Source organism: Arvicola amphibius, chromosome 6, assembly GCF_903992535.2.
Source record: "Arvicola amphibius chromosome 6, mArvAmp1.2, whole genome shotgun sequence".
Lineage (NCBI taxonomy): Eukaryota > Metazoa > Chordata > Mammalia > Rodentia > Cricetidae > Arvicola > Arvicola amphibius.
Window position 1 is genome coordinate 122,815,442 of NC_052052.2, and position 20,489 is coordinate 122,835,930.

General features: G+C 43.1%; 4 non-coding genes across 4 annotated transcripts; 2 read left to right on the plus strand and 2 right to left on the minus strand.

The window, feature by feature from the left end:
* The first annotated feature begins 3,728 nt into the window (after positions 1–3,728).
* On the plus strand, positions 3,729–3,800 carry Trnaa-agc. The gene has a single exon. It is a non-coding gene; the product is annotated as a tRNA-Ala (tRNA).
* Positions 3,801–7,304: 3,504 nt separating this feature from the next.
* On the plus strand, positions 7,305–7,378 carry Trnat-cgu. Its single transcript has one exon. It is a non-coding gene; the product is annotated as a tRNA-Thr (tRNA).
* Positions 7,379–14,510: 7,132 nt separating this feature from the next.
* Trnaq-uug lies at positions 14,511–14,582 on the minus strand. The gene has a single exon. It is a non-coding gene; the product is annotated as a tRNA-Gln (tRNA).
* A 5,730-nt stretch (positions 14,583–20,312) lies between these two features.
* On the minus strand, positions 20,313–20,384 carry Trnaq-uug. The gene has a single exon. It is a non-coding gene; the product is annotated as a tRNA-Gln (tRNA).
* Positions 20,385–20,489: the final 105 nt, after the last annotated feature.

A 20,489-nucleotide genomic window follows, 5' to 3' on the forward strand; every position in this document is an offset into this window, starting at 1 on the left:
CAGACATTGCTTTTAAAGGCACAAGAACATGGCTATATAATGCTGTTTCCTAAACAGTCATTCTAAGCATTCATGTGATTTTTTTTATTCTGTATGTCAAGCTAATTTGCTTCTATTTCTCGTACTAGCTAGAGATTTGTTGGTTTGGAAGAAAATTTATGTATCTAGTTTAAAAGAACTGTGTTTATTCCAAGATAATAAAGAACAAGTTATAAAATATTTTGTTGCAAAGGAAGGGTATTGGTTTTGCTGTGTTAAGAAGCATGGCTTATCTGCAGGGCTGACCATTCACCATCAGTGATGGGGTACATGGCTGCCTGACCAAAATGAAGTTATAAAACTAATAATGAAAACCAAGGAAAGACCAAGAGCCACTTAGAAAACAACCAAGAGCCACTACCCTGCCCATCACACTTAGTTACATGAAACCCAATCTTCCATTCACCTTTCCCCAAGTCCTAAAATACTGATCTCTAGACTGTTCTTAACTTTAAAGCATCCTGACCTTTGCAAATGATTCTCTTGCCGTCTAGCTTGTTACCTTGTCTGCCCCTCATCCCCAGGATGCGCCGTTTCTGCATTTCTATGTGATCAGTTCTTCGTCACTCACGTTTTACTTCAGCAGAGAATGGACTAGGAAGCCTACAGCCTTCAACCTCAGCATCCAGGAGGCTGATGGAGTGAGTTTAAGGCCAGCTTGGGCTACAGAGTGAGATGCTGTCTCAAACGAGCAACCAAACAATTCACATCCAAAACAACCAACCAAAAGACAAACAAATGAAAATGTTGGAGCTGGGGAGATTGCTCAGTGGGCAAAGTGCTGGAGCGTGAGGACCTGAATTAGATTCCACCATATGTACATTAAAGCCAGACGTGGTAGCACATGTCTGTATTCGGCTATTTTAGCTTAAATGATAAGTTCCAGGGTCAGTGAGAGACCCTGTCTCAAAAGCTAAGGACTTGCACTAGTGACTACCAGGTTCTTAGTCTTGCTTGGGCTCAGATGTAAGTCCACCCAATAATTCCTCCTTATAATATGTAAAATAATAAAAATGAATAAATTAAAATAAGGGCTCAGCTGGTAAAGGTGCCTGTTGCCAAGTCCAATGACCTGAGTTCAATCCCTAGGACCCGCGTAGTGGAAAGGAGAGATGCAACTTCTGCAAACTGTCCCCTGGCACAGACAAGAACAAAATAAATAAAATAGAAATAAGACAGAGAGTTATAGAGAATGACGTCTAACCTCTACATGCTTATGTTTAGGTAGGTGCATCTGTGTGCAAACATGCACATATGCATGCACACACACACACACACACACATACACACACACACACACCTCAGTCTACTTCACCTAAATAGCTCCCTCCCCCTCTCCTTTGCTCTTTCAGTTCAGTGGAGACTTTTGAGTAACCAAAACTGTCTTCAAAACACAATGACACAGACTTACTGATCTGGCCCAATCCTTGGTTACATCTTTCTGGGAAAGCTGCTCCAAACATGAAAAGACTGCCCTCCAAAACAAAATCCTACCTCTTGGTGCAATTTTTTGTAGAAAAATTTAAACACTGCTTGGCCCATTAGTTTTAGCCTCTTATTGGCTAATTCTCACATCTTGCTTTAACCCATATTTAGTAATCTGTGTAGCACCACAAGGTGGTAGCTTACAAGGAAAGATCTTAACCTGCATCCATCTTGGAGAGGAGAAGCATGGCTACTGCCTGAGGCATCTGCCTGATTCTGCTTTCTTTCTCCCACAATTCTGTTCTGTCTATTCCGCCTACCTAATTTTCTGTCCTATTAAAGGGCCAAGGCAGTTTCTTTATTAACCAATGAAAGTAACACATAGACAGATGACTCTCCTCCATCAATTTTTTATTTATATTTTCATTCTCAGTGCATTTAATACCCTGCCTTTTGCAGTCCAGATAGGGAATGCAGGAAGCCTAGCGAGCTGTCAGGCAACAGTGGGCAGGTAGCTTGTGCACTATTAGAAATTGGGGTTACCACGCACTCCCCAAGTCTGTGCAGAGTGTGCAATTCCTTCAGACCTCCTTGAGGTCTTGCTTTTAAGATTTGTGAGAGAAAGCTGCAAATGTGCTAAGGACTTTGTATTTTACACTGGAAACGTTGAGAGCAGAAATCAAGTGCTCTTTACACAAGTGCACACATGCGTGAAAGTAGAAGGGAATGTTTGGGGTCGATGAGTGTGTTAACTTCCTTGACCACCATGATGGTTCCAGTTGTACACACATTTGTATAAACCCATCAAATTGTAGACATTGTATAATTTCAGAGTGGTTTGTTTTTATTTTTAGAACTACTGAGCTTGGAGAGAAGGCTCTATTAAGAGTGCGGCTGTTTTTCCAGAGGATCAAGGGTTTGATTCCTAATACTGTATGGCAGCTCACAACCATCTGAAACTCCAGATCCAGGGAATCAGATAACATTTCTTGCTGGATCCACGTGTCATGCACTCCCCCACCTCCTTACACACACACACACACACACACACACACACTATAGAGAGCGTTCACAGATCACAGTCCTTAAAAATCTAGCAGCATTGCTAGAATGAAGCACACACCTCTTCCCTCAGATTTTTCTTTTTAATTTCGAAATATTTGAAGTTGGTTGGGAAGACATCTCATAAAGTCTTTTATAGTAGGGGCTCACTTTGTAACACAGGCTTATCTTAAACTTGTGGTAATCCTGGTTTTGCCACCAAGGTTGAAATTAATTATATGGAGAGCCACCACAGGCAGCCTACAGCAAGCTGCAAACGGCCCCAGGTCATGATTTTCCTAGTGAAACAGTCATCTGCAAAAGGAAACGGAAAAGCGTGCAGTTAACTTAAACCAGTCACTTTTGTCAAAATTGTCTACTTTAACACCGAATTTAGGTCCTCTTGGTAAGGAAAAAAAAATGGGAGGAAAGCTGGCGTCTTGTCAAGCAAGGTTTTCTAGCCTCGGCTTTGTCTTCCTGTTCTCTCCTGATGTTCTCTCTGCCTTCTGAATCCTTAGTTCTGCCTCAGCTTCCCTCTTGCTCCCATTCTCGCGGTTTGCCCACAGGACTCTGTATATATGGGGATTTCCCTGAACTCTACCAACAGGAATAAGATCCGACTTCCTGAGAGGGAACGTTCCAAAGGTGGGAAAGCCACTGTGCACAGTAAGTAAAGCCCCAGAGAAGAGAAGCTGAGTGGGCGAGGAAGCACTTTCATCCCTGCCCGCTCTGAAGATGGAGAAGTCTGAGATTCCGAGTGCTACAGGTTTCATCGGCATCCTTTGGATAAAGCTTGGAGCAGTGCGGGTGGCAGTCTAATATCTTCGTTCTCCCCTGGGCTGAGTCAGGGAGGCTGGTTGTCCCTGGAGAATCCTGTCCTCCAGGGTTCCTAATTTTCATTGGATCTCGAAGTCCGGGAACAGAATGCAGAGACTGTGGGGCATCCGTAGGTGCGTGTTTTATTGAGGGATCTCTCCTTAGTCCTGAAGGGGATGAAGGAGCAAGAAGGGAGGATCTGGGACACTTACTGAGATCTCTGGCCCCAGATTGTTCATACCCGTTACTGGGTGTCTGCAAAAGTGCAGGTTGATTAGAATACCCTGGTAACAGAATCCTTTTCTGGGTTTTGTTGTGGTCACTTCAGGTAAAAGATAAAGCTAGGAAGTCTAAAACAGGCCTAGAATTTTATAAAGATGATTTGGAAATCTCAAACGCCAGGTGGTGGGGATGTAGCTCAGTGGTAGAGCGCATGCTTAGCATGCATGAGGTCCTGGGTTCGATCCCCAGCATCTCCAGGCTTTTGAAGAAAGATCCGCCTTCACTTTTAGAATTCACGTTTTCTCCTTAGCCTTAACCTAAATTTAGGTTATGCACAAAGCAGCATCGTGATGCCTGTGATAAAGTGTTCATTCGCCATATCTGTGATCACTGCAAACAAATTTCCAGATTCTGAACACGGAGGGATGGTTCTTCTCCTTCCCCCGCCCCCCACTTCTCACACTGGAAAACTCAGCACTTTAGTTAGTGAATTTGTAGCACTTCTTTCTGTAAGGGGCTTTGTCTGGTAGACTCTCTGTCAAAGGGGTATACATCCTTTGAACTTTCTCAACGTCCAAGTCGAGGCACTCTGTGACATTAACAAACGAAGGGAGTTTTGAAAAGTTTTCCAATGCTCCCCTCCCTCCCCACTCCCAACCAAGCCTACAGCAACCGTCACTGTTGGCCTGCCTGGTTGTAGTTAAAACCCCAAGCTTTTAAACTTGGGGGTGTAGGGGTGAGGGTAGGGGTTAGTGAAGTTCTTAAGGAGAACAATGGGTACCGGTTCTTCCTTCCATCTGACAGCAGCATTTTGGACATTCGGGTATAGAAGGGTCTCATGCTCAAGCAACTTGACCCTAAGGAAAGAGGAGACGAAGGTCTTAGAGTGGACTTCTGGTTAATTAGCCCTGTGCTGTCAACAACCCACCATTATTACAGGCCTGGGCGATGCAACCCTGAAGTAGTAAAGATACAAGGATGTTTTAAATAGCTAATTTACAACCAGCCACAGCATTGATCAGCTCTCCACATCACGGGTTAAGCGTGCGCAGACCCTTTCCTCGCTCGCGCCTTGCGTTGCGTCATTCTTTTACAGTCTAACTAGCACTTGCCAGACACCAACACGCCTGCTCAACAATGTCTGTGTCATTCGGTTGTTATTGGTGTTGTTTGTTTTACTTGGGGGGTGAGGTGGGGCAGGAGATCGAAGCCAGGGTCTTGTGCCTGTAGGCAACCACTCCATCTCTGATCTCTTAGCTGTATTCCCAGTCCTCTTTTTACTTTTTATTTTGAGACAAGGTCTCACTTAATGGCCCAGGCAAGCCTCCGACTTCAGGTCCTTCTACCCCAGCCTCGCCAGGATCTGGAATTACAGACCTGGTCATCCTTACTGGCTTGGTAGCTAGCCTCAGGCTGTGGTAACTCCTTACCCCCCTTCACTTCATCCCACTCCCCACCCTGCCTTCTTTTGTTGTCCCTTCTCGGCCATCAGTAGAATACGATTGTGTTGGCTAGTCTTGGTTGTCAACCTGACTGCATGTGGACTCAAGTAAACCACAAGCTGTTGGGTACTCCTGTGAGGGATTTTCTTAATCAGATTATTTGACGCAGGAAGACCCATGCCAAATCTGGGTGGCACCTTCTGATAGCATCCCAGATAAATGGACTTTGAAAAAAAGAAACTTTGCTTTTTGCTGGCTTGCCCTCACTCTTGCTGGCAAATTGCATCTATCCTGTTATTTGCTGGTACTAGAACCAACTTCTCCTGGGACTTCAGTATAGACCCAAGACCAGCTGTTCCCCAGGAATCCTCTAGGACTCCTGGGCCTTTCAACTTCAGGAACTGAACAACTACCAGATCTTGGGTTTTTCCAGCACGAGACAGTCATTGTTGGACGACCTAGACCACAGCCTGTGAGCCAGGCCAATAAATCCCCTTTTAATACAACGCACACACACGCACACACACACACACACACACACACTCACTCACTCACTCACTCATTTTATCCATTCTGTTCCTTTAGAGAACACTAAATATAATGATCAATGTGATAAAGGTTTTCTTTCTCCTATCACTATTTGAAAACACACAAGGAAGACCCTTTGAAATTTAACTACAGATCCACTGTATCCACCTTGGGATGCTTGGGTTTGAACCCAGAGCCCCAGACAGAGAACCCCGGAGCTGGTTTTCTAACCATCCTCTACCCATTTTCAGCTGCTGCATGATGACCCTGGGCTGGAGGACCAAAGTAGTGTTATCACAATGTTCACTAATCTTGGTTGTCAACTTCATTACATCTGGAATTAAATAAAACCCAAGATGCTGGGCATTCTGTCAGTTCTGTTCCTCCATAGAAGCATGCTCAATACCGCTGTATTAGGACTGGGCATGGCGACACATGCCATTAATTTTAGCACCCTTTGAGGACAGGGGCAGGCAAATCTCTGTGAGTTTAAGGCCAGTGTGGTTTACATAAAGATGTCTAGGCCAGTCGGAGCTACACACTGATATGTGTACTTGTCTCTGCCTCCAAAGTGCTGGGATTAAAGGAGTGGGCCACCACTGCCCAGCATCCTCTCCCTTCTCATCCTCCTTTTCTTGATAAACCATTAACTACTAAATAGTTATTATAAACACACAAGCAATCCCCGTCTTGACTCTGCTACATTTCTCCTTTCCCCCTTTTCATGTAGTCTGAAATGAAACTCAGTCTATGGGATGGTGCCACTCATATTTGAGGTGTAGGTCTTTCCTTAGTTAACCCTCTAAAGATGCCCTCTCTAAAGGGTCCTTAATCCAGTCAGGGAATTAAAATAAAGTATCTCAAATGGTGGTGGATCAGCTAAATTGTTCACACACAAAAGAATGAAACTGGATCTCATGCTATCCGTAAAACCACACTAAAATGAGTCATAGGCCTACATGCAAGAATTAGAGATACTGGTAGTCTAGAGATGATCTGAAGTTCACGGAAAGTTGTTCATGAAAATATTAACAACACACATTTTGGCCGAAGACTGAAGCATCCGCAGATTTTAGCACCAGCAGGGTCTTTGAACTAACTCTGTAAAATACCCAGCATTGCGTTTAGCTTCTCCAAAATTTAGCTTCTCTAGGAGAGAATGGGAACATCACAGAATCACCACCAAAATGAGACAGGCAGAGTGGAGAAGGAGCAGCCCCAGGACTCCTGGACGCCCCCCCCCCCCCCCCCCAGGCTGTAGGTCTCGCTTTGTTTCTCAGCGCCCCGCTAAGAGCCTCAGGACAGCCCTGGCTCTCGGGTTTGAATCTCAGAAGCTCGGTGCGAGCGCCCGGCCTCCGTAGCTTTCTGCAATTGCATTAAGTCTGTTTGGAGACAAAGCGTTGGGTTTTGTTTTTTCGATGTGTGCTTTTTTCTAACCCTCCAGGAATGTAGCTGATTTTGCTAAAACTTGACTGATGTGTTTTGAGAAGACCTCTTGATGTATATCCAGGCACAAGGAGATTCTGAATCGCCAAACTGGAAACAGGTTTTATCTCACGCGGAGCGGTAATCCTTTAGACTCCCTTCGGGTCTCTGGCTTGCACGCTTTTGGGGGCTCGCTCCGTGCGTTTTCTAAATAACCAGTGTTTCAGTGGTTTGTTGGTTTGAAGGAACTGTTTTTGTTTTGGTGGCGGTGTTAATCCATCTAAATAGTCCTTATACAATACCAATGAACAGTTTTTCACCTGATCTACTGCGATTTGGTAAAAAACTAGAGAGGGTCCTCCAGGTGGCTCCGTGGCTTAGTTGGCTAAAGCGCCTGTCTCGTAAACAGGAGATCCTGGGTTCGAGTCCCAGTGGGGCCTTGTTTGTACTTTTGTAAGCCCAAATCACGTTTAATTATACAATCAAATTTATAAGTTCAGTCTCTCCGACCACTACTTCTGCTTCCTAAAGTACGAATACTTCAAGTTCTTTAACTATCTAGGTCAGGGCTAAGAAAATTTCTAGCAGAAAATTGAAAAAATCTTTCAACTTAATCTTTACAAAATAGTCCTCTGAGTTCTCAAATTCTAAGCATCTTACTTAAACAGATGAAAAATAATCGAGGCTCACTGGGCACTTTCCGAGTTGCCTTTTATGTCTTTTCACATGCACGCTTAATCTACAGGAATACTCACTAAAGTAAGCTTTACTGTGCACACTTTACAGGTAAATTAGATGAGAATGGAGAAAAGATAATCTGCTCAAATCTTACAGCTAGTGAAATAATGAGGCTAGAATTTAAACTCAGTATTTCTGATCCTAACTACTACCTCATCTTATTATAAAAAGCAACATCCAACAAAGCTTGGAACAATGATGTTTAAAACTGCATGACACATAGACTGATTACACAGCTTTTTCTTGTCTATAAGCATGTCTACATACTCCAGAATACGGATACACATAGTGCAGGTCTTTGGAAGTGTTTACTGATTTCTTTAAACTGTCATGTGTTCATCATGGGCCAAAGAGAGAAAACATCCTTGACACTCACAAATCAAGATCCAGTCACTAGGGCTTGGAAAGCAACTTGAAGGCAGGAGCTGGGCTCTGAGTGAGGCTCTTGGTGACCTCCGTACTGGTAGGCAATGTCAAAAACGTTTTTCAGAACCACAAATGAATATCACAAAGATTGTAAGCTGATGCAGGAGAATGTATCACTTTGTTTTTGTTTGTCACTGTTAAGTTTGGAAGTCACAAGTGTGTGGCAAGTATAGTCTTATAAATTACAGGCATATGTCTAGTCCAGGAAACCAAAGTTCTAGATCAGCATGCCAAAACCAAAGTTGTATTTCTGAACGAGAGGTGATTGAAATGAATTCTGGAAGGAATTCTTTATAGTGTACAACCTCTCTCACGCCTCACCATAGTGGAAAAGACACATTGATCTATTTCAGTTGGTAATTATGGAGTTCAAGTCAGGTCCCCATTTATTCAAAGAATTAATGTATGCCACTCATATTAAGTGTGAAAAGGTAAATGACTTTTGAACCCAAATGAGATACAAGCTCATTTGGTGGAAAAGGAGCAGAAGTTACACAACAAACACAATGTTGGGGCAGTGATGCAGGGATGTCTGGTGTTTAGGAGAACATAAAAGTGATTTGCTGTCATCAGATGTTATGGTTTGAATATGAAGCTTTTCCTCATAGACCTTTGTGTTCTGTAACTGTGTTCCAACTGGTGACACTTTTTAAGAAGGGGTCTTGATAGATGAAGCAGGTCACAGAGGTGGGATGGTGAAGTTCACAGTCCAGCCTGCTTCCTGTCCTGTTCTGCTACACTGTGAGCCAACAGCTGTCATATGTTCCCACGGTCCCCTTTCCTGTTATTGGTGAGCCAAAATGAATCCCTTTTCTGTTGTTGCTTCTTACTAGGAGTTTGATCACAGCAATATGGAAAATAACAAACGTATTAGGGACAGCAGAGAAGGGGGCATGCAACTGCGAAGAAAGAGAGCAGTGTAGAGAAGAAAGGCAGAGCGTGTAATACCGAGTTAGAGGGAACCAGGCAAAGTGCATGGGATTGAAACAGTCTCTGTTAGAACAAGAACAGATGGCAAACAAGACAAAGACCAGGCTTTCGCTGGGTGTATTGGAGGATTTCAGTCTATCCCATAGCAACCACATCCACACACAAGCAGACAGGACCGCACACTCCTTTCAAAATATTACCAGACAGGGAAGATTTGGAGACATTTGAGATTTGTTTTTCTAAGTGTTTTTGTTTTTGTTTTTCTTTATTTTTGAAAGTAGCTTTATACTTAAATCAAAAGAACAGATTTCAAGCAGTATGACCAGAATTACAGAGCGTGTACAGACATTGCATAATCAAAAGGCATCAAGTGTGGGAAGGAAAACATCCCAAAATTGGCAGTCTTTCTCCTTGCAACTTCTGAGGGCGCGGAGCTCACAAGTGACTCTTTTGTGAGGCGCTTAAAGTGTAAAATATGAAGGAAAATAAACAATTACACCCGTTGCTTTTGCTCAACAATAACTCCAAAAGAGCAAATTCCAATTGCTTCTTCTCTTTTCCCAACCTGAATGAATTTGCTAATATTTTAATAAGCATCTAGTTGTACAAACTAGGAATTCTTGGACAATTTAGCTCTCTGATTTGTTTTTTTCTCTTTTCTTTCCTTTAGTTTTTTAAATAAAATATCTTTTTGATATTTTTGTGCATGTTGTCCTAATTAGTTTTTATTGTCAACTCCACACAACCAAAAGTCACCTGGAAAGAGGGAAGATGGGGCCCCACAACAATTCCACCTGGTTCATATGATGCCATGATACTGATAGCAGTCCTCTAAGATTGGTTTTGGGTTACAAACTGCTCAAGATGATTCCAACTTGGCTAGCTGAGATGGTACACCTTCTTACCACATTCTGGCCAGAGCTTCAAATAAGAACTTAAAAAAAATCCCTACTAAGTACTTGGAGACTACCTACAATTGTACCAGACAGTAATCTTAAAATTTAGCCATCATTTTAGCTTTTATAGGATCCCATAGAAATAACATTGTCCCCATGACAGCTAGAAGTAATTCTAGAAGAATTACTAGCTGTCCCCTCTCCCAACAGAGTTTGTCCTCAGGGTTAGGGACAGTTATTATCTATTATGGGTTGGTTATAAATTGTATAGGGTTGGGGCTGGAAATAAAGTAGGCTCAGGGATCCCTTTTGAAAAAAAGGGGGGGATGGATGGGATGGAATAATAGGTACATTAGTGTATCTACTTGTGAACTATTAGGTAAAGGCATTTTACATTGGTAATATAGTCAAACCCTTAATCTTTTTTGAGTTGAATTTTGTAAATCATGTAAGAAAATACTTATTTGCTTTTGCTGAATGTGGGTAATGTAATGGTTTCAACAACAATAAGGCCGATACTTCCAGGTTCTAGGGCCATGCATGTGGAGACAAGCCCTCAGGCAGAAGTGCCTAATGGCCCACGGGGATGTTAAAGGGCTCCATGTGACCCATGTGTGGCATGGATTACATCATCCACGTATGGCTCAGCTAAGCCCTTGCGCACATGCCTTAGCCCTTTCTTCTGTGTATGATGTAGCTATGCCAGCCCCCTGTGCACATGCACTAGGCAGCTTTTGAAAGCTGGACACGCTATCTTCCTCTCTCTCTCTCTCTCTCTCTCTCTCTCTCTCTCTCTCTCTCTCTCTCTCTCTCTGCACACTGACATCCCCAGGCTTGTACATCCTCCTCCAATAAACTCCTAAGTGTGTTTGTTGTGTGTTCAGCGTTTCCTTCTCACTCACTCCAGGTAATTTCAGGCAATTAGCTTTCCAAACTCCATTTATTGAAGAGATTGTCTTTACCCCATTGTGTCTCTTGGCATCATGGTGAAGTGAAGTCTAAAGGAACAAAACAAACTCCATTTTGAAAAAGAACTTATTTTAGACAGGACCTAACTAGGGGGCTGAATGCAGTCTAGCAAAGTCATAAACATTCCCAGGAAACTGTGCCTGCTCTGGTCAAAGTGACGCACCAGGGTACCCAAACAATATCTACTTACATCTGCTTGCTTCAAACGTCCTTGTAGGTACCCGATTAACCACTGTTTTGACTGTTTTCAAATTCCCCTATACTTTAACCAACAACTCAAAAGTTGTCTACTTTTACCCAATCCTGAAACACCAAGGTTTGTGCCACCCTGCTTGCAGTGTTTCCCTTTAAAAACCCATTACAATAGTAGACGGGGTCCTTCTCCCTCCATCTGCTGTGTCAGACTGTGTGGCAGAAGACCTGTGCTAGCCTGTACTTAATAAACAAAACCTTGCTTTTGCATTTGGAAGTGTGGCTCCGTGGTGGTCTTCTTGGGGGTCCTTGGACTCAGGCACAACCAAGTTGACTGGCTATAATGCATGCTTATGCCCATGACTTCCATCCCGTTCCATTGGCTAATGTGCCTATTTTGGGTTCAACCTCTGTGTAGAATATTTTCAAACCAGAGCTTGTGTTCTTTTCACTCAAGGTTACTTTGGCTACCAAGGTTCTTACATTTTTAGGATTTTTTTCTATTCTGTGAATAATGGTATTGACATTTTTATAAGGATGCATTGAATTTGAAGATCATCTCAGGTAGTATGGAAATTTTAGCATTGTTAGATTTTCATTTAGTTCTGTTTGGTTAAACTTACCAATGTCTTGTAGTTTTCAGTATACAGATCTTTTGCCTCCTTGATTAAATTTAGATGTAAGAATTCTATCCTTTGCTGTTGTAAATGGAAGATCCCCTGCTATAAAATCCCACAACTTTTACCTCAAAGGGGAGAACAACTAATCTATTCTGAAGCCAGCTCTGAGTGACCACAACTTTGGAACATGGGTTTAGGTTACCTCAAATTCCATATTTGTCGGAGATCAGCTTTGACAAAGATACCACTTACCAGGTAGGGACATGGGGATTAGAAAAATAGTAAAGGGAATGAATATGTGAGTGAAAATAATAAAACAGAAAACAAAGAATAGTCCCAGGAGGGAGTTTCAGTGAATACTGAAAATCCCCCCCCCCATTTAATTTCCATTTGCTTAAAATACCCCCTACACCAAAAGGAAGGAGTAAGATAAAAAAAACTGTGTTACCATTATACAAGGAAATGAACAGGCCAATTGAAGGTTGTGGGCTACTTTCTTAGTTAAACATTTTGCTGCTAGAACAAGACAAGTAACGCTCATACCCTAGACCTAGGCAAACCACTCCCTGGGTGGAATCCATTGTTATCACCTTAAGGAAGTAAGAACTTAGTTGGATTCTTAGACTTTTGTTTGGAGTAGAAACATATCTACGGGTTGCTGTGGAGATGGCTCAGTGGTTAATAACACCTGGCTGCTCTTCCAGTAGGACCCTGGTTCAATACCCAGCGCCCACATGGTAGCTCACAGCTGTCTGTAGCTCCAGTCCCAGTGGATCTGACACCCTCACACAGACACATACACATGAAATAAAAATAAATATTTTAAAAAAGAAAGCAACATATCTACATCTCTATTCCTGAAACACAAGGGTTGGATACTAGCCACACCTGTTGATAATAACCTTGAGAGAGTAGAAGTCACTTATCTGAATCTAGGTGGGACCTTTGTTTGAGGCAGAAAAATATGTTAACCTTTAAGGAATGGAATTAAGTTCAAAGGTCAGGGTGGAAATAGGCTCACATTTTTGGGCTTCCACACATATTCCAACAAAGAACAACAATAAAATCACAAAAAGATACTTTTTAAATACAGTGGCAAAAACACTAAATTGGTGGGTGTTAGTAAAGTGGGAAAGTTCCATTGTAGGCCTCAGGCTACCTGATGACAATTTTTAACTTTTTGCTTGGGTAAAAAACTAGTGCCGTTTGTACATTCAAACGATGTATCAAATGGTCACAAAGTGCCTGATCAGATCAGAGGAGGGCAGTGAATGGGCATTAAAGGAGCTAAAAGTGGTCCAAGAGAATGCAGGTCCAGGCTTGCAGCACTCCGAGCAGCACAGTCACTGAGGTTTTAAGCAGTGGAAGGCATGAGGTCTTCTCTGGCTGTTGTTCACATCCCTTCCTCTTCTACCTCCTTTCTTCCCTCTTTCTCTTCCTTCTTTTTCCTTGTTGTTGTTTTGGTGATCAAACCCAAGTCCTTGCACATTCTTACCATTGACTTAAATGTTCAGCTCCAGTAGCGCACTTTCTAATTGGTCTTAATAATAAAAATCCGGAGTCAGATAAATGCTGAAAGATCAATGATGCTGAATGTGAGTCAAATAATCCCAAGCTAACTCTGAATAGAGTATTCTAAGGTTTATTATTATTATTATTAAAAGGGAAAACTCACAGAGCAGGAACCTCCTGTTTCAATATCAAGGTGTGGTGCTTGGGAAGAAGAGCCTGAGCTGGGCAGGACCATGGCTTTTTAGGTATCCAAAAGTCACGCCTCAACCTGGTCTAGTCTCTTAAAGACCATTGGCTGAAGGAGGTTCCCCATCACCTCCCCCTTTTGTCTAAATAAGAGAGATTCAAATCCAACACAAAATTATATACACTAAGAATAGATACCAAGTATAAAAATTAGAATTATAACTAGCATAAACAATATTAAGCAAGGAACATATCCTAATGTTTTAATAATCATTTTATCTTAAGGAGTCTAAGTCTTGTATTAAAAATGGCTTGGCTAGATCATAACAGAAAAATAACTATGACTATCTAATCTTCAACCCCATCAAAGGACTGAGAAGGGAGATAATATTACTTGAGTAGGCAGGAAGTGCTATCAAGCAGCTTCCAAAATGTGCAGTAGATGACAGAGACAGCTACCTGAGCAATCACCCAACGTCTCATTTTGACTAGATAGATAGCAAGGTTTGAGAGACACCTGATTAGGAATCAACAGTAGGAAATTGGGCCTGAACTGGCTTAGCTGGATTCTTGTTGAAATTTTGCTGCCCTCCCTTCTTCCCAGGACTGTCTATCAGCTCATTCCTAGTCTACATTGCAGGTTCAGGCTGTTGGTTCTCCAGGAGAATGTTTGCCAAGGGATGCCATGAGGTGTTTGTTCACCAGTGTGTTTGGAAGGGATGCTGTCAAAGCAATATTTTGGGCTGGAGAGCATGGGAAGAGGATCAGTTTCAGGGTCAGGCCTGTGATCCTGGCATAGACAAATACTTTGTGGTTCCAGCCAGCAGGAGATGATCTTTTTCTTGCAGCACTAGGACACAAATAAGGAAAAAGACAAAGAGAAATATGAAACTCAGGAGCAAGTGGGGTGGGGTTGAGGAGGTCGCAGGCATTCATAGGATGGGGGTTCTCTCCTAGCTGTTGGGGCATCTCCACCTAGAAAGGAGGGTTTCTCCAGGCTTTGTTACCTCTGTGTGTTTTGAGAGTGCAATGTCACATGGAGTAGAAGAACAAGTTTTTCCACGTATGATGCCAGGATGAAAATCATGAAAGGTCTTTGCAAAAGGTCCCACCGAGATTTGAACTCGGATTGCTGGATTCAAAGTCCAGAGTGCTAACCATTACACCATGGGACCGACAAAAAGTTATGAATATGTAACCATAGTTGTGGAACTTTGTATAAACTGAACTTTGGAAGAGATAGGTTAAGTTTCAATTTTGATGAAGTTTTTTGTTGGAAGACACAAAGCAACACATTAATTAAGAGATATTGCTGCTCCATTTCTCTCTCTGTCTCTCTCCTGTTGAGGGCTTAGTCTGGAGAAGACAGTCTGGGGTAGACTTAGATTAATGAGGCTTCTTACACAGTTTAGGACATCTGTAGAAAAATGAGAGACACCAACGCAAAGTTAGACATGGCCGTTGCAAAGCTTGCGTGACGTATAGGGTCAATATGGAGCAAATCTTTCCTACTGAGTCTCAGGTAATTTCCATTATAATACATACTTTTGAAAATTTTACAAAAACACATTTTACATAGAGGAACCTCTACTAAGACCATGGAAAGGACTGTGGCTGTCCTCCCTTCCCCTCAGGACTGTCTGTTATTCTTTTTTAAAGATATAAGCGTGTGGGGTGGTGGTGGAAGGCTGGTCCCACGAGGTGCGGTGGTCTCACGAGGGGTAGCAGTGGATGACCAAAAGCCTCCACAGGTCCCACTGAGGCCTTGGTGAGTCACCTTGGCAGATGGGAGACCCCTCTGTGGGTGAGAGACAGAAAGATACACCATACACAGAGAGAGTTTGGGTATAGAGTTTATTAGTGTGTTACGGAGGGAAAAGGAAAGTGTTTAGTGTTTAGACATTTACCACTCATGAGGAATATCGTTCTAGCATGTGATTTGACACTGTCTATGAAAATAATCTCTCTGTGCTAGAGGGAGGGTTCAACAATTAAGAACACTGGCTGTTCTTGTGGAGGGCCTGGGGTTAAGTTCTCAGACCCTTAAATCCAGCTGTAACAGGAACAGCTGTGGATTCACAGCTGATGGTAGGGTAAGGGTTACTAGACAGGAAATTCCTGAAGTGATTTTGACTAGATAGCAAGGTTAGAGAGAGACCCGATTAGGTATCAACAGTAGGTAATTGGGCCTGAACTGGCTTATCTGGATTCTTGTTGAAATTTGGCTGTCCTCCCTTCCCCTCAGGACTGTCTGTTATTCTTTTTTAAAGATATAAGGGTGTGGGGTGGTGGTGGAAGGCTGGTCCCATGAGGTGCGGTGGTCTCACGAGGGGTAGTAGTGGATGACCGAAAGCCTCCGCAGGTCCCACTGAGGCCTTGGTGAGTCACCTTGGCAGATGGGAGACCCCTCTGTGGGTGAGAGACAGAAAGATACACCATACACAGAGAGAGTTTGGGTATAGAGTTTATTTAGTGTGTTACAGAGGGAAAAGGAAAGGAGGAAGGGGAGAAGGGGAAAGAAGAAAGAGAGGCAGAGAGGGGGGAGAGGGAAAAGAGAGAGAAGAGAAGTTACTTCTTTAGGAAAGATGAAAAGAGAGCACAGGCTGGAAGACAAGGGATATTAACTTCCCCGGGTGGAAGGGGATGGGTTGGGAGGGGGCAGGGCTTGTTTCTTAAAGGGACAGGGTACTCAGGTGACAGACTATGCCAGCAGATCATAACATTCTCATCTCTTTCTTATAATAAAAAGGCAGGAATTTAGGTACAACAGGTTAAAGGAATTGGGATGGCAGATTCTTATTTGTGGGAACCATCTTGGGGGAAGACCTGAGAAAGCTGGTTACATCCTAGGGTAGCTGGTCGCTTTACTCCTGTCCAGGGTTTGTCGTGTGGAACTGTCTGGTGTCTCTTGGACCTGGCAAGATGTTGGTAAAGCAGAGGACACAGTCAAGTTTAGGAAGCGAAAAATTTTTTTTTTCAGGACCAGCAAATGGAGAAGGGTGTATCTGACCTGTTTAAGGTGGACCCTTCAATTCGACTCCCTGGAACTCACAAGAGTTCTTTCGGTTTGTGAAAACGTAAGTTTTAGACACATACAGTGTATAAACAGTAGCATGTTTATGTCAGAATGACTGTGACAGTTGTTTTTGCACAATGAAAAGTATTTTTAAGACTATGGAAGGCAGTGTGAGAGAGAAATTTGATAACTTGTATTTGTCCTCATCCCTTTATAACTTGCAGGTATACATTCTAATAACTTGCATTTGTATTTTATTGAATTTTGTTTTTTTTTTTGGTGAGGCTGTCTTTTTAAACCAACAAAACCTCTCAGCTGTTAAATTGCATCAGAGATCTTTGAGAAGGATAAAATTTTACTAAAGGAGTTATTGATTAAAAAAATGACAGCAAACTTACTTGGTTGGCTACCTAGAGTCATTCTTTAGAGTTGGTTGGCTACCTGAGCCACTCCTCTGGGTCCTTCATGAGGTCTGGGTCATATTTGTCTTTTGCTGTTTGGCACAGGGCCTGCCAGGCTCCAGAAGATCCTGTGAGCTGAGAAATCTGCAGGAAGATTCCTGAGCAGCTAGGCTATTGATTCCAGTGATTTTGTCCACTGTCTGGAGATCTTCAGTTTAGATGAAAGGCAGTTTGCCCAGTGGTCAGTGATTGGCAGTTGAAGCGAATTGCAGATGGATGTTGTTCTGTGCCCATTTGTGTTCTGTCTTCTGTGGAGAAAGTCGAGTGCTGCTATTAGGAGCCAACCTGTCTCTTTTTGTTATAAAAAGTCTTTTAATAATTAAATATTTAAATGCCTTATTCCCCAGATTTCTGAGCAGTTGAGGGCTGTTTAATAGTGGACCTGACAATAGTAGAGAACAGCTAAATATATTTTAAAGCAGGGTTGGATTACATATACAGTATTTTTTGTAAGAGATTTAAAAGTACATACCGATTTAAAATATGAGACTTATGGCTTTCTTAGTCTGGAATGAAATATAATGGACAGACAATAACATCTAACAGTAAATATTCGTGCATTCACATCCAGTTGAAGTTAAGTTTTATACACATAGAGTTAAATGAAAAGTGAGCGAGAGGAAGCTGGCTAGGGGTGAGACAACATGTGGAGAGCCTACTGCTGGTGCTCTATGGCTAGGGGCAGAACCTCTGGCTCCTCCCTTTGCTAAACTCAAAGAAAATGGCGGCAGCCATGGTTGTCCAGGTGGGGTGACTATTTAAATTTAGCTGCCTGCTGGTAAAAGTTAGAAATGTGTGTTTTTGTTTTTTTTTTTTTTTTTTTTTTTTTTTTTTTTTTTTTTTTTTTTTTTTTTTTTAGCTGAAAACGTGAGGATGGTAAAATGGAACAAACCCCAGGACAACTAGCTGGACATCTCCGGGCCAGCACATGTTTTTTTTTTTTTTTTGGCTTTTCGAGACAGGGTTTTTCTGCAGCTTTTTTAGAGCCTGTCTTGGAACTAGCTCTTGTAGACCAGGCTGTCCTCGAACTCACAGAGATCCGCCTGCCTCTGCCTCCCGAGTGCTGGGATTAAAGGCGTGCGCCACCACCGCCCGGCCAGCACAAAATTTGATAATAAAGCCAAGCTGATTACCAGCCTGTCAGCTCAGGAACCAGGGGATAGGACTGCTCTGAGAAGTCCTTACAGTGGCCAGGACCACTTATGAGATGCCTGAAAAGAAAAGAAAACACACACACACACACACACACACACACACACATCTGAACAGCACCACTCTGAGTGGTAAGCTCACGTTTCTAGCCAAGGGACGCAAGGAGGCAGAAAAATATCCAAGGGGCCCTGGGCCACAAAAACTAATGCACTACTCAGAGAGTGTAGGGCTAAGGGAGAACCAGAGAAAGGGCAATCGCCCCAGAGGCACTACACCAAAAAGGGAATGGTCTTACCAATTGTCCCAGTGGAGTGATGGAAAGCTGGGGAGTGGGTTGGTAGGAGGTCCAGGTTTAGGATTTTCACCCACAGTGCAGCTCCTTGAATGGAAGAGAGACAGATTCCACTGCTGTGGTGGGAGACAGCATGGGGGTGGGGAGCGCTGGCCTGACAGAATGCCTGTTATGCCACCAAGCTGGGAATCAGAGTTGAGCCTATAAGACCGAGCAGGGCCTGGCAGAGATGAAAGAAGGTGGAAGGGAAAGAGGCAAAAGTTGCCACTACCAGAAGAAGGGCAGAGAGAAAGAGGACAGGGAAGAGTGAGAAGAATTCAGAGACAAAAATATAAGCAAACTGCAAGATTAGGCAAGGATACCTCAGTAAAGATGGCGGGACTTGGTCACCTGACCTGCCCTTAGTTAAGATGGAGGAGAGGTTACCTGACATTAGTCAAAATGGTGGCAGTCACATGTTGTAGGGATCAAGCACATTTTTAAGGCCTCGAGAGTTTTAAATATAATAATAAAAGAGACATAGAGGCTGTATGAAATAAACATTTGAAACAGAATTACATCCGTGTGGCCACACCATTCACATGTTCTTTCATACATGAGGTAGAGAGGAAAATTACTCAACACCATAAGCCTAATTGCCATACCACCAGCCATGGTGAGGAGCAAAGGCTGGAATTGTAAACAGCTGATTCGTGGATCCAATTAATCTTGCTTGTTTCTTTTGGGACCAGCAGTAGCGGTGGCAGAGATAGAATAGAAGGAATAGGAATGAGAGAAAATGAGCATTTACAGGTGGGTGGCAAGATGCTGCTCAGCAAAAGGAAAAGCAGATGGGCATGAGATGCCAGGGGCAATATACCGGCAGTCATGTTTGCTGATAGAAATTAGACGTTGATAGGGAACCTTACCATTAGCAATGTTGGAAAATGGTTCAATTCCTGGGTCCCCTCATGTCCTCAGCATGCCTGCCTGTGGGTAGGAGGGAACATGGAGAGAGCCTGGCAGAGTCATGCACCAATGTTATACTTTTTTAAAGATACAAAAGGGGACTGGGGGAAAGGCTATTCCCACGAGGAGCAGCTGGTCCCAAGATGGGTAGTGGCAGGTGATCTGAAACCTTAGTGGGTGACCCGAGATCTAATCGGGTCCCCCAGGCTTCAGCAGGTCCCCTGAGTCCTTGAAGGGTCACCTTGGTGAGTAAGAGACAGAATGATTCAACATAAACAGAGAGAGTTTGGGTATAGAGTTTATTTAGTGGGTTATGGAGGAAAAAGCAAAGGGGGAAGGAGAGAAGGAAAGAGGAGAGAGAACAGAAATTACTTCTTCAGGAGACAGATGCAAAGAGAGAGCACAGGGTGGAGGAGGTAGATACCCCCTTCCCTCAGCAGAAAGGGGAAAGGTTAGGAGAGGGCGGGGCTTATCTCTTAAAGGGACAGGGTACCCAGGTGACAAACCAGGCCAGCAAATCATGACACTGTCTATCAGCTCATTCCTAGTCTACATTGCAGGTTCAGGCTGTTGTTTCTCCAGGAGAATGTTTGCTAAGGGATGCCATGAGGTGTTTGTTTCCCAATGTGTTTGGAAGGGATGCTGTCAAAGCAACATCTTGGGCTGGGGAGTCCAAGGAGAGGCTCAGTTTCAGGGCTGGGCCTGTGATCCTGGCAGAGATAGTTTCTTCCTGGCTCCAGCCCACAGATGACCTTTCTCTTGCAGTGCCAGGACACAAATCAGGAAAAAGACAAAGAGAAATTTGAGACTCAGGAGCAAGTGGGGTGGGGTTGAGGAGGTCGCAGGCATTCATAGGAAGGGGGTTCTCTCCTAGCTGTTGGGGCGTCTCCACCTAGACAGGAGGTTTTCCCCAGGCCTTTTTTCCTTTGTGTCTGTGTTTTCAGAGTGCAATGTCACATGGAGTAGAAGAACAAGTTTTTCTACATATGATGCCAGGCTGGAAATTATGAAAGGTCTTTGCAAAAGAGTCTTCATAAGGTCCCACCGAGATTTGAACTCGGATTGCTGGATTCAAAGTCCAGAGTGCTAACCATTACACCATGGGACCAACAAGAAGTTATGAATATGTAACCATAGTTGTGGAACTTTGTATAAACTGAACTTTGGAAGAGATAGGTTAAGCTTCTATTTTGATAAAGTTATTTGTTGAGAG